Here is a 14,725-nt window from a genome sequence, read left to right on the forward strand (position 1 = left end):
GCTTTCAAACTTTTAAAAAAATTATGACCCACAGAAATAAATATATTTTACATCATGGCTGGCCCAGTGTGTACTTTTTAAAAATTTATGACCCTAGGCCAGGCGCGGTGGCTTACACCTGTAATCCCAGCACTTTGGGAGCCCAAGGTGGGCAAATCGCTTGAGGTCAGGAGTTCAAGACCAGCCTGGGTGAATCACTTGAGGTCAGGAGTTCAAGACCAGCCTGGCCAACATGGTGAAGTCCCATCTCTAATAAAAATACAAAAATTAGCCAGCCATGGTGGCAAGTGCTTCGGGAGACTGAGGCAGGAGAATCGCTTGAACCTGGGAGTCAGGGGCTGCAGTGAGCCGGGTGCTATAGTGAGCTGAGATCATGCCACTGCACTCCAGCCTGGGCGACAGAACAAAACTCCGTCTCAAAAATAAAAAAAGGAGTAAGTATATTTTACATTATGGCCCAGTATGTACACACACAGAGGAAATCAGCATTTGTATGTGAAATATTTAATGACACTGAGCACTGACCATTCAGCTCAAACACTTCCATGCAGCTGAAATAGTGTCCTAGAGGTAGAAGTCCTCTGCCAGGAATTATCCTTGTAGTTGTGGAGCTGAGAGATCCAGAGGATGGGGGAGCAGTGAGGGGACTTGCCAAGGAGGGGATTTGGACACTAGTTCATGGCATAAATGAGAAAAAGGGACTGTATTTGAGTGTCTCTTTTAGGAAGTTCCTTTTTTTTTTTTTTGAGACGAAGTCTCACTCTTGTGCCCCAGGCTGGAGTGCGATGGTGTGATCTTAGCTCACTGCAACCTCTGCCTCCCAGGTTCAAGTGATTCTCCTGCCTCAGTCTCCCAAGTAGCTGGGATTGTAGGTGCCTGCCACCATGCCTGGCTAATTTTTGTGTTTTTAGTAGGGACGGGGTTTCACCATGTTGGTTAGGCTGGTCTCGATCTCCTGACCTCACATGATCCGCCAGCTTCGGCCTCCCGAAGTGCTGGGATTACAGGTGTGAGCCACTGCCCCCAGCCAGGAAGCTACTTTTTAAATAACTGTTAAGCTGCTTCGTTTTTTTTCTTTTTTTTTTTCCTAGCACCCTCCGAAAGTTATACAAATCATTTTGTATTTGGGAAGCAGATAGCAAAGATTTGGAGAGACCATAAACCAGAGAATAGTCAAAGCTTAACATCCACCTTTGCTCAAAAGTGTATTAACTGAGAGTATAGCCAACCAGAAATTAGACACAGGACTCAGTGAACGTATTTCACTTAGAACAAATAGCCTCCTTAGTACATCTGGACCATGCATAGTTGTTACCATAATAAGGCCCTGGTAGAATATAAAATCACATTAAAAATAAATTCCTTAGCCAACAATAATTGTTTTCAGGAAGGAGGGAAAGTTTTAGAAAGTTTAAGTGTAATGTAATTGAGATATTCATATACATATACGTATATAACTGTCACCGGCAAGTGAATCAAGATAAACCTGCAGAGTGCTGTGTTTAGTAGATAAGTAGAAGGCCTTGCTATTCCTACATGCATGCATTTAGCTCTCTCATAGTCTGCCCATGTACAACTTCAGAGAAGATTTCATTCACAGTTTTTAAATGTGTAAAGTTTATTATTTCAGCCTAGTTACATGTATAGTTAATTCACATTAGAACACAATTAATAGCTATTGGCAGTTATTGGAACATAGCATATACAACTGTTCAATATTTTATATCAATCTATATGTGCAAAGGAGTATAATGTGGCTTATTATTGTTGCCATAAAAGATATTTGGTCAATGTGGAAGTTAAGACATAGATGAATTAATTTTCCTAAGGTTATGTATGAACTTGGAGATTGCCAAGTGCAGTGGCTTATTTCTGTAATCCCAACAGTTTGGGAGTCTGAGGTGGGAAGCTCACTTGAGCTCAGGAGTTCAAGACCAGCCTGGGTGATATAGTAACACCATGTCTCTGGAAAAACTAAAAAAAAAAAAAAAAAAGCTGGGTGTGGTGGCATGCACCTGTTGTCACAACTACTAAGGAGGCTGAGGTGGGAGGATCGTTTGGGCCTGGGAAGTTGAGGCTGCAGTGAGCTGTGATGGTACCACTGCACTCCAGTCTGGGTGACAGAGCAAGACCCTGTCTCAAAAATAGATAAAAAATAAAGTTGATGATTTAAAATCATGAAAATATAGAGCAAAAATGCCTACTGTATTTGCAATTGTAACTTTCCAAACATGCCAATTCCAGATACTCAATTTATTATTTTTTCATTAATAATCTTTCATTGGATAAAACCACTCAGATTTATATTCTGGTCTGCTGCTTATTAAAAGTGCAACCTTTGGGCAAGTGACTTCAACCCCTCTGAGCCTCATTCCTTCATTTATAAAACAGTGAAGATGATAATATTACCATCTCATGAGGTTGTTTCAGGAATTGAACAAGATTAAAAGATTTCGTAGAATAGTCTCTGGTAAACTCTCATTAAATGTTGGCTGTCATTTTAATCATTATTATTAACGTTATTACTAAACTATGCTAGTTTCCACAAGCAGTACACAGAGGTGTATAAGTGAAAGGCCTCTCTATTCTATCTACCTGTATTCCAAACACTGAATTCATCAATGTTAACTGATAGTATATCCTTTCTCACTTTTCTCTAGTTTACACCTATCATATATGTGTGTTTATGAGATTTTTAACATAAAATTGCACACACACACACACAACACATATATGCAAACTTGGATTTTTTACCTTAATATATTATGGCCATCTCACCAGGTTAAAAATTATATAAATTGAAATTACTATTTTAATACAACATACTGCTCTATGATATGAACACATTTTATTCAATAAAAACACCTGGATTGATAGCCACTGTTTTCACCCTACCATAAAGTGTAATAAACCATAAATTGTAATAAACTTAGTTACACCAGTACTTGTAAAAATATTCTTTTATGTTGTTACTTTTATTTTACTAGAGAGGTTTCCAATGGTGGAATTGCTGACACAAAGTGGATATTTAAAATTTTAATATATACTGTAAGATTACTGCATGAAAAAGTTTTTTATTTTATATAGTCACCCAGTAAGTGTGAAAGTGCTCATTTTCCTATAGTTTTACCAGCATAGATTATTCCAAACCTCATAAATTACTGCAGCTCTGATGGGTGAAGAATGTATTGACCTGACTGCTAGAGGGATTGAGCATCTTTGCATTTGCTTACTGGCCATGTACAATTCCCACTGCAGCAAACTGCCTGTTCATATTCTTGCCTCTTTTATTTTTTATAGTATTATTTGTATTTCTGTTACCCATCTTCAGGAGCTAAATGTATTTTGTAAGATTAAGGCTTTGCTTGTCATTTGTATTGCTAATATATTTTTCCAATATTTATTTATTTATTTATTTATGTATTTATTTAGAGATGGAGTCTCAATCTGTTGCCCAGGTTGGAGTGCAGCGGCGCAATCTCGGCTCACTGCAGTCTCTGCCTCCCAGGTTCAAGCGATTCTCCTGCCTCAGCCTCCTGAGTAGCTGGGATTACAGGCGCCCACCACCACACCCAGCTAATTTTTATACTTTTAGTAGAGATGGGGTTTCGCCATGTTGGCCAGGCTGGTCTCAAACTCCTGACCTCAGGTGATCCACCCGCCTCAGCCTTCCAAAGTGCTGGGATTACAGGCGTGAGCTACTGCGCCCGGCCCCAATTTATTAACTTTTATCTTTTGCCACATATTTTGTATAATGTACTTTTAGCTCTATTTTAGAAAGGTTATTCTTAACCTAAATGAATGCTTTTCACAGTTTATTAAAACATATTTATATCCCAGCACTTTGGGAGGCCGAAGTGGGTGGATCACGAGGTCAGGAGTTCGAGACCAGCCTGATCAACATGGTGAAACCCCGTCTCTACTAAAAATACAAAAATTAGCTGGGCGTGGTGGTGTGTGCCTGTAACCCCAGCTACTCAGGAGGCTGAGGCAGGAGAATCGCTTGAACCTAGGGGGCGGAGGTTGCAGTGAGCCAAGATCACACCACTGTACTCCAGCCTGGGCGATAGAGTGAGACTCCATCTGAAAAACAAACAAAACAAACAAACAAAAACATGTTTGTATATTATATACATAGGGATATGTTACCTTTTGTACTATTTAGGCAGAATCCACTATAATAGGAGTGGATAATTATTTTCTGCTTCCTCTACCTCCTACCCCTCCACCATAACCCCACCCACGCCCCTGGCATATGCACATAAATCCTAAATGCCTAGAAGAATGCCTGGCCCATGGTAAGCATTTGATACATACTTATTGAGTCAATGAATTTTAAAGTTTTATTAGAACTACACAAATAAAATGGAGTTACCCCATCACAGCAAAATTACAGCAATTTTTCTTTTTATCAGATTTGGAAAAAAAATGGAATGGCCTGAATTAAAACATAAACTATGAAATTCACTAAGAAGGGGGCTAGAGGAATGTATCCCAGTGGAAGCACTCCCAATATTATTAACAGATAGTCTCCCTAGCAGCTGCAGGCATTGATTTTTAATGATAGTTATGGATTCTCTTAACTATCCAAGGGCAGCCAGTGATAATAACATTCAGGTTCTATTTCCTGATTTATTTTAATTGATAATATTTTTCTTCTCAAAAGAACTTGAGTCATAGGTAATAAAGTAGTAAAATATAAATTGAAATAGAAAATCAGTTCCAGTGAAAAAGAGAAAACAAACATGACCAATAGTGTCAATGTATATGTTTCATCTGAGCTTTAATTTTGACCCTGAGCCTCCTAGCAGCCACAGCAAGTAGAGAAACATGGTTGGTTGTGTAATTTCATATCAGAAAGGAAAAAACTGCCAGTTTCTCAGAGATAGCAAAGCATTTCCTAGCTCCAAAGACTGACAGCTATTTCATAAATGTTAACTTGAATGTTAGGGCTATGACTTTGCCATTTCAGGCATTTAAAATGCTTGGAAGGGGGCATATGTTCTCAGGAGCTCCTGAGGGCTGTGTCACAGGCAAAAAAATTGTTTAAAAAGAAATGCTTGGAAGAATTAATTGTATTAAATTTAGGAAAGTAGTTTGAACTAATTAATAAATTACCTACATGAAATTATTTTTAAAATTTTTGTGTTTTTTTTGAGATTAATAGAGCATTAATCAAATATTGGGTAAAAAATTATTATTTTATTCAAATACTTATAGACTTAAAAATTGACCAATAAGGTGTGAAAATTGGACTTGAAGGCCTGAGGAACAAAACTGTGACTTTAATAAATCGAATGTTAATTTAAAACCCAAGGGTCTGTAAGTTTGTTATTCTAAACTGTTCAAAAGTCTCCCTTGGATCAGTCATACCCCAAATCTCAGCACCATGCAATATACCCATGTAACCAATCTGCACATGTAACCCCCTGAATCTAAAATAAAAGTTGAAATTATTTGAAAACAAAATAGAAGACAAAAGTTTGCCCTGGGACATTTATGGAATTTATACCAACAACCTTAAAATAACTAAATGAATCAACTGGGAACTAGATATTTAAGAATTTCTGCCATTGCCAGAGATTTTACTCTTTAGGTTTTAGTTTAATTCTTCTTTCTAATAACAAGAATAGTTGTGTACAAAGGCTACTCTGTTTTTTAATAACAGATTCTTAGTTTAAATACAGTAGTCAAATAAGGCTCAGAGGAACAAATATCAAGTTCATCTATAAGTGAATTCAAAGTTTAAAAATGAATTATAAAGAAGATGGGAAGTATTCATTTTAAACTACTCAGATTGTTTTCTGGTTTGTCAAGCCACTACCCTTTAAGCCTACTCATATTTTTGTGGGGCCATGAAAATACAAATTTTTTTAGAGTATCATTAATAGAGTTCATGCAGCTTGGCTAATAGCCATTCCAAAGTGAGTGAGGTCAAGTAGGGTAAAATTTAGCTAGCTTTGAAACCAGGCAAGCAAGGACTACCATCTCAGTTCTCAGGTGAGTTACTTAACCTCTCAGAATTTCCTCATTAGTATGTAAAAATCTTCATAATAATTTCCACCATATAGAGTTATTAAGAAAGTAAGAAAGTTAAATAAGGTAATCTCGATGGCAGGTACTTAATAATTAATTTGAATTTCTTTCCTTCTGGTTTACAGTGTTTATACCATCTTTCATGAAAGTTAAACCTTGATTTTGCTGTTCCCCTGTATGTAGTGAGCAAATAATAGCTTCTGGCGTCATCAGCCTTTTTGGGCTTTAGGGTCTATATACATTTTTGTTTTTTAAAAGCAATTTACTATAAAGCTTACAGAAAGCAGTTCAAATTTAATGTAAGAGAGTGGGGAAGTCTCCTCTTATCTCCAAAATGATCTGAACTCTGAAGTTTACTAACTTCTAGACCTAAAAGACTTGAGTTTGTCTAACAAAAGGAAAAGGCATTAGGGAGATGAGAAGGGCTCTTTAAGGTAATGTAGAAGAAAAGTAGGAGGAGAAGAAGAGCTGGGATGCATGGGAGAGAGTGTGGCAAGGAGAGCAGCAAGACTGAAAACTGCAGGCATACATGGTTTGGCTTCCCTCCAAAGGGGCATATCACCTGAGTGTGACTTGTGCACTCAAGGAACATGATACAGGAGTTGGGGTGCTTCTCCATCTCTACACACCAGGGAAGGTAACGAGTTCCTAGACAAAACAGATGGAATATTGGGAAAAAAACAAAAACAGAAGGCAAAAGGTTGAGAGAAATCCATGTAGAAAAGGATATAAATGGCAAATGTGACCAAAAAAGAAAAAAATACGTATAATTATCCTTTTCAATGAGCTCTGCCCACAAAGATTTTTTTTCCAAAGGTGGTAAGTGGTTTGAGAAAATTTGGGTTAAAGTATGATTATGAAAGGAGCTAATGCCTGTCACGCATTATAGACACAGTGGTGTTTTGTGCGAGGACACTTGTAGGTGTGCTGTCTTCTCAGATAATGTGTCTGGAATATACCAACAAGCCTTCTTGTTAAGTCCTGCCAAATCTTTGGCCAACTCCTGACAGATCATGTGAATGTGAACAACATAACCAAAAGAAAAGTAGGAAGCATTTCTCAGGACTGTGAAGGCTGGGGTGGAAATAGAATCAGGGTACCATGTAATCGGGCAAGTTGTAACAGTGAGTCAAATATAATATCAGTAATACATTTCCATAGTGATGGATGCAAAGTCTTCAACAAATTAGTATAGCAGTAGGGTTGCTTTGTTCTCTGTCAGTCAAGCCAAATCCAGAATGTTTTTTAAGAAGGACATCAACAACTGGAAGAAAAGATGGGCCAGGATGGCAAGAGACGAGAATGGTTCTAAGGATGGTGGATGATTTTGGAAAGGGTACTGTAACGGTCTTCAAATAGTTCAGGCCTATTCATGAAGAAAGGTTAGGTTTACTTTAGGTACAGCAGATCCTCAAATAACACTGTTTCATTCAACATCGTTTTATTATGACACTGATGAGAAAAATAAATGAATTCCCAGCAAAGCCACTCTGTGTGGAGTCTGCATGTGCTTCCCATGACTGTATGGGTTTTCTGCAGTCCTCTGGTTTTCCTCCCACATCCCAAAATTGTGCCCGTTAGGTGAATCGTCATATCTACATGGTCTTGGTGTGAGTGTGTGTGTGTGTGTGTGTGTGTGTGTGTGTGTGTGTGAGTGCACTCTGCCATAGGAAGGCATCCTGTCCAGGGTTAGTTCCCACCTTGGCTCTGAGCTTTGAGGATAAGCTCCAACCACCTTTGACCCTGAACTGAAATAAGCAGGTAAGCATTATATTGTTTTATTAATCTTTCTTAAATGTATATATAGCTCACATTTATTTCAATGTTTAATATTAGAAGTGTCTGGTCTTGCTGTGACCCCAGGCTGGAGTGCAGTGGCACGATCGTGGCATTGTAGGCTGGAACTCCAGGGTTCAGGTGATCCTCCAGCCCCAGCCTCCCAAAGTGCTGGGATGACAGGTGCGAGCCACCGTGACTCGCCTGTTTATTTAAGTTTGGCGATGTTTTTGTGACCAGAAATATGCCATAGAAACTTAACACTTGTTTATATGAATTAGCCTATGGTAAAATTGGTTTGTTGTTTCTCTTAAAGTCACAGTTTCCAAGAACCTATTGATGATGTTAAGTAAGGACTTACTGTAGTTTCAGAGGACTGAACCAAGATCAATAAATGGATATTGGCAGGAGGTAGATTTTGGCACAATATAAAAAGACCTTCTGGGTTGGAGAGATGTTGGTAAAAGGATAAATAATTTAAATGAATAAATCCTAAAGAATTAGAATGATCTGAAATGAAACAAACTCCCTTGAGGCGGTGAGCTCGTCTGAATCAGAGGTGTTCAAGCACAGCCTCAACTATGACTTATTGGGAATGTTGTAAAAGAGGATTTATACATCTGACAGCAGCAGGAGCAGACCCAAATTCTGTGGAGACCAAAGTTTTTAAGGTTGGGGGGCACTTTTTCCAAACAAAGGATACAAAATTATGAATAAAAATAGATACAGAGGCTTGGAAGGCACTTTTGCAAGTGAATGGTCCTTGAAACTTAAGCTTCAATAGCTTTGCAGTAAATTCATATCAAGGAAGTCAGTGGATATCAAACAACTGTGAGATTTAAATTGTTTCTAAATAATGAATAATTCTTCTTCTTCTTTTTTTTTTTTTTTTGGAGATGGAGTCTTGCTCTGTTGCCCAGGCTGGAGTGCGATGGCATGATCTCGGCACACTGCAACCTCCACCTCCTGGGTTCAAGCCATTCTCCTGCCTCAGCCTCCAAAGTAGCTGGGATTACAGGTGCCCGCCACCATGCCTGGCTAATTTTTTTGTATTTTTAGTAGAGACAGGGTTTCACTATGTTGGCCAGGCTGGTCTCGAACTCCTGACCTCGTGATCTGCCCACTTCAGCCTCCCAAAGTGCCGGGATTACAGGTATGAATAATTCTTCTTAATTTTAAAATAATTATCCTGTTATCTCTGAGACAGCATGAAGGTAGTGAAAAGAGAAAGGAAATGAAGTAAGACACAACTAGCTTCCTATCCCGCCTCAGCCAGGTAACCTTGGGCAAACTACATGATCTCTTTGAGCCTTAATTCCTTTAACTATAACATTGAAGTGATGATATCTATCTTGAAATATTTGAGGGAAAAAATTAAATAAAAGTGTGTATGTAAAGCGCTGATATATAGAAGTTGTGCAATTCATGATAGCTAAACTGAAGGACTAATAAGATTTGGGTAGTTATAAGGATAAGATTTTTAAAGACGTCATTTGAAGTTATCGTGTCATCAGGAAGATAGCAAATAATCTTATTTCACAACCTCGAATTTAAGGCATAAGACAAGAGTTCATAAAATGTCACCAAGCTGTGATAATCATATTAGGCTTCCTTCAGCCAGTTCTAGCTCGTGAACAGACTGGAAAAAAATCACTCACATAACTGGTTGGCCAAAATAAGAACCTTTGTACTCTTTGTTCCTTCTTCTTCCTTTCAAAGTTTGGGATCAGAATCAAGGACTGGAGAATTTCTTGTCACTGTATCCAAGAAGCATGTGGCCAGGTTTAAGTGTACACAGATGGGCCACATTATCAAGGAGGTAGTAGGTTGGCAGGAAACTGTATATCATGCAGCTCTAGGACACCATTCATCTAGAAGACTGTACTCAAATTGAACTCGTCAATTTGATGGTAGCAGAGATGGTATCACTTGGGAGCTTGTTAGAAATGCAGAATCTCAGCTCCACCCATGTGTTTTAACAAAATTTCCAGGTGATTCGACACACAGCAAAGTTTGAGAAGTGCTAAACTCAACAACAATGTCCATGGCTCCCCCCGCCCACAAACTTCCACAGTGCTCTGCAGTTCTGAGGATCCCTCCCTTGGGTTCTTGGAATGCATTTTCTTTTTTTTTTTTTTTGAGACTCTATCGCCAGGCTGGAGTGCAGTTGCGCGATCTCGGCTCACTGCAACCTCCGCCTCCCGGGTTCAAGCGATTCTCCTGCCTCAGCTTCCTGAGTAGCTGGGACTACATGCACGTGCCACCATGCCCAGCTAATTTTTTGTATTTTAATAGAGATGGGGTTTCACCATGTTGGCCAGGATGGTCTCGATCTCCTGACCTCATGATCTGCCCGCCTCGGCCTCCCCAAGTGCTGGGATTACAGGCGTGAGCCACCGCGCCCAGCCTGAATGCATTTGCTTTTATAAGGTCAGAAAGGTAAGAAGGAGTGAGGGGCTGGCCTTCTTTTCCTAAGAGAAGGCCCAATCTGCCTGATTCTTATTGACCTTTCATTCTGTGGGTTCTCTTCCTTTCATGCAACTCATGAGACAAGGTAGTTCAAACTCGAGGGCAAGTTATACTATGCAGAAGGTCCAGGCATCTCTCTCTGGCTACCACATTCCCTTCTAAGAGGTGGAAGAGGAACGATGGGGCCAAGGGTTGGCTCCTACTCCAGAGAGAGGCCCAGATTCTCTAAACCAATTCTCTTTCTTTTTCTCTCTCTTCCCTCCTCTTCATCATCCTTTTTCTTTTCCTCTCTCTATCAGCTGGACAAAATAAGCCAGGGAGCAAATTCATTGGGAATGACTCCTGCCCTAGGAAGACCTAGATGACAGGCTCAACCAGTGTTGGAGCTCACTCACTCTCTTATCTTTTTCAAGCTAATCAGTATGTTCCAGATCCACCTTTCCTAACCTTGGCTGTGGCCTTGAGGAAAAGGGGAAAGAGGAAGAGAAACCTATTAGGCGTGTATTATTTTTAAACCTCTAGACTAAACAAAATGAATCCTCTATTTGTCCTAGCACAGCTTCTCAGGATGCATTGACATTTGGGAAGTCTCATTTAGTACAAAAAGACATGCCTTTGCTGCCAGTGACTATGTGTATGTTAATTACAAATACTTAGCACTTACTGTGTTATATATAAGCACTTTACATGTATTGACTCATTTAATCCCCCATTAGCTCTATAAGTTAGGTGTTATAGTTGTTCTCATTTTACAGATGTGAAAATAGAGGCACTCAGAGTTTTAATAATTTGCAAGATTACCCAGAAAATAAATGGTAGGGAGTGGGGATTTGAACCCAAGTGCCTGGTGCCAGAAACCTTGCTCTTAACCGGCCTCTGACACTTGTCTCCCAGGAACCCTGCAAAGAGAGTTGTTTGGTTGGCATGTTCCTGCTCCTCCAGCCAGTTACCATCCTAATCGCATTACCATTCCCTACAGAGCTCCTTTGTCAAAGCACAGCCACAGATTTTAAATCATGAAGGATGTGTCTGACTTTGGTGAATGCAGCTGTTTGTTTAGTAGACCAACCAGATTTACAGATGAGAAAAGGAAGCATATCATAGGCTCAGAAAGACTTCCCACAGCACCAATAGTTTGTTTGTTTTTTTTTTTAACAACAACAACAAGAAGAAAACCCTCAACAACGAAAAAACATAGAAAAGAAATATGAAGGCCACATAAGATAATTAGGGTAATCCAACCAAAGAGAGACAAAGAGTTACTCTTTTCCTAAAGCGAATTTTCTACGGGTAAGATTTTCAAAACGGAACCAATTAAATGTATTTCCTGTTCTCACCCACAGCTCCTTGCTTTGGGTAAGCAAGTATGCTGTTTACAAAGTACTTTCACAGATGTTTACTCTCTGATCTTCACAGCACCCCAAAGAGGTTGAGTATCTTGCCTAAAATAACACAATCTAAGTGGCAGAGTTTAGACTGCAGCCTGGTGTTCTGAGGTAGAGAGGTAGCTTTACTGCCTGCTCTCTGTTCTTCAGTGATAAAAGAAGAGTGGAAAGACATGTGAATCTTATACTTTAAATTTGGAAATTTCCAGTCACACAGAAATAACAGCTAGCAAGTTATCAAGGGCTTCACCATTCACCAGATGCTGACCTAAGAATGTCACATGGTGTAATTTGTTTAACCCCCAAAATAGATCAGTGAAAAGCCTGTTAATAATCCCCATTTTGCAGATGAAGAAACTGAGGTATGGAAAAGTTAAATGACTTGCCCATGTTCATCCTTCTAGCAAATGGCAGAGCTAAGACTCCAACCAGGACACCTGTTTCCAGAGCTGTTTTCTTATTACCAAGCTCTCCCATCTCTGCTGAAAAATTGAGATCAAATTGTTTGACAGAGAACTCAACAGCATTAGTCCTCAGAAACATCTGTGATGGAAAAGGGAGAGTACACAACATGTTTATAGTGGGAAGAAATATTATTACAGTACTCGCATGTTAAATAATCATTTGAAAGTAAACAGGATTATCAATTAGGTGTCAGCATGGAATATTAATGATTAATAAAGTGTATCAACTTATATAATCTCTATATCTTCCTGTGTAAGGAGCTATGTGGAGTGATGGGGGCTCCTGAGACAAGCAAAAGGTGCTCCTGGCTTCAAGAAGCCCACAGGGAAGCTGGAGAGATGACAAACCATCATAAGAGAAGTTATACAACCCAGAAACCATAAATAAAAGTTCAATTGAAGCCATAATTGAAGAGATGTCACAAGGCAGTAGGTGATTAATTGCAAAATGAATTCTCCAGTCAATAACTGTAATGGGAGTTTAAGGCAAGGAGCAATCCCTCCAGGCTGGGGCTGTGAGGGAAAACTTTGTCAGGGAGCTTGAGCTTGAATTGGATCTTGAAGGATGCCCAAAATGTGAATAGCTGTAGGGTGGGAGGGGAAGGGAATTCCAGACAGAACAGTGTAGGTGAGCGGAGGTGTAGAAGCAGGAAAACACTGGGAATGGACATTTGAGGTGGGAAAAACAAACAGGAGGCCTGACCAGACCTGACATAACTCCAGGGCCAACCCCTCAACCCTTGGAGCTGCTGCTGTGGAAAACACTTCATAAGGCACCCTGGTACTATCCAATCTCGAACCATCCACCTGCTCTCTGCCTGCCTTCCTACTTCTAGGCCAGGGAGCCCTTGGTAACACATGCAACCACAAGATGGGCAAATCCTTCCAAAAATCTTGTGTTCTTCCCACACTCATGTCTGTTGCTGTTTCTCATGTGAATTCCTTGAGAAGTACAATCTATCCAGGCAGCCTGTTAGGAATATATCTTTTGGAAAGCCAGAAAATTTTACCATACTTCCCATCCCTGTCTTTATTCTTGGAGACTTTCTTAAAAGCAGGTTCCTCCTGTTACAGTAGGTAGCTAGTCAGACATGAGCAGGGCAGGACAGAGCACACCCGCCTACCTCCACCAAGAGGCAGCCTCCACAAAGATGTCTGGTTGGACAGGTATCAGGTGATGGTCAAGCAGTTGTTAAACTGTTTCTCTAAAATAATAATTGGTCACAGCTGGCACCAGGAAAAGGCAGTCTCCCATTATCTAGAAGCACCTGAAACTGGTGATTAGCAGCTTCCCAATAAGATCTCGGGAGTTGGGTGAGTGGACTCAAGCATGCCCACAAAGAGGCAAAATGGCAGAGTTTAACTGTTATATGACCTTCCTCTAGGAGTACTGCACTGGTAAGGAAAGAACGCCTCAAGTGAGCATGCGTGCAACCTCAGTAAACACACTGTGCATGCGGCCCCTCCCAGGTGCTGGCCGACCACTATGCATGTGGACAGCCCACCCCAAGGGAATGATCAGGGGAGGAGGATGCCGTCATATAAACCCCAAGTCAAAGGTCAAACCATGCACTTGATCTCTCAAGTCGCCTGCTTGGTCCTCTTCCAAGTGTACTTTACTTCCCTTTGTTCCTGCTCTAAACCTTTTAATAAATTTTTGCTTCTACTCTAAAACTTGCCTGGCTCTCTCACTTTGCCTTATGCCCCCGGATTGAATTCTTCTTTCTTCTGAGGAGGCTGCAGACCCATGTGGATTAGCCGCTGCTAACATCCACTCTGCCTGTGTGTCCCATACTGCTCCAGGCTTCCCATCAGCAACCTATGCCCACAGGTCCACCTACACCTCCCAGGGTGCCCACTGGAAGACCCCTGCATGGTGACAATACCCTGACATGCTCACATTCTTCCCTCCCTACGGCTTCCCTCAATGGAAACATTTCTCTGCATTATCTCACATACAGCATGTAGGGTCAGAGTCCTGCTCACAGCCATTGCCACTGCCTTCATTCAAAAAAATAGTCTTTATGCCTGCTATGGATATAGCAGTGAGCAGAATGATCAAAATCCTGCTGTCTGGTAGCTTACATCCTTTGGGAGTGGTTAACTGGGGAAAAAAAGTAAATGTATGTAAAGTTCAGTGGTGATGAATGCAATGGAGAAAATTTAAACAGGGATGTAGAGTAGGGACTACCTGTGGAGGTGGCACAGGAGGAAACTAGGAAGGGGACAGCTAAGCAGAGATCTGAAGGAGATCAGGGCTAAGCAGAGATCTGAAGGAGAGGAGGGAGCCACTAGGGGAAGAGCTTTCCAGACATGAGGGAGAGCAAGTGCAAAGGGCTTGAGATGGTCACAAGTTTTGTCAGGTTTGGGGATGGCAAGGGAGCCAGTCTGGCTGGAGCAGTATAGGCAAGTAGTAAAGTGGCAAGAGATAAAGTCAGAAAACAGGGCAGGCTAGTCGGAGAAGGCCATGGTGAAGATACTAGGGGTACTCAGTGGGAGGTGGGAAGCCATGGGAGGGTTTGAATAGAGGAGTGCAGTATCATATGACATCTATTTGGTCTTTGTCCCCAGTTTCTGTCACAGAGCTCCTAAAGC

This window comes from Pongo pygmaeus, chromosome 6, assembly GCF_028885625.2.
Source record: "Pongo pygmaeus isolate AG05252 chromosome 6, NHGRI_mPonPyg2-v2.0_pri, whole genome shotgun sequence".
NCBI lineage: Eukaryota > Metazoa > Chordata > Mammalia > Primates > Hominidae > Pongo > Pongo pygmaeus.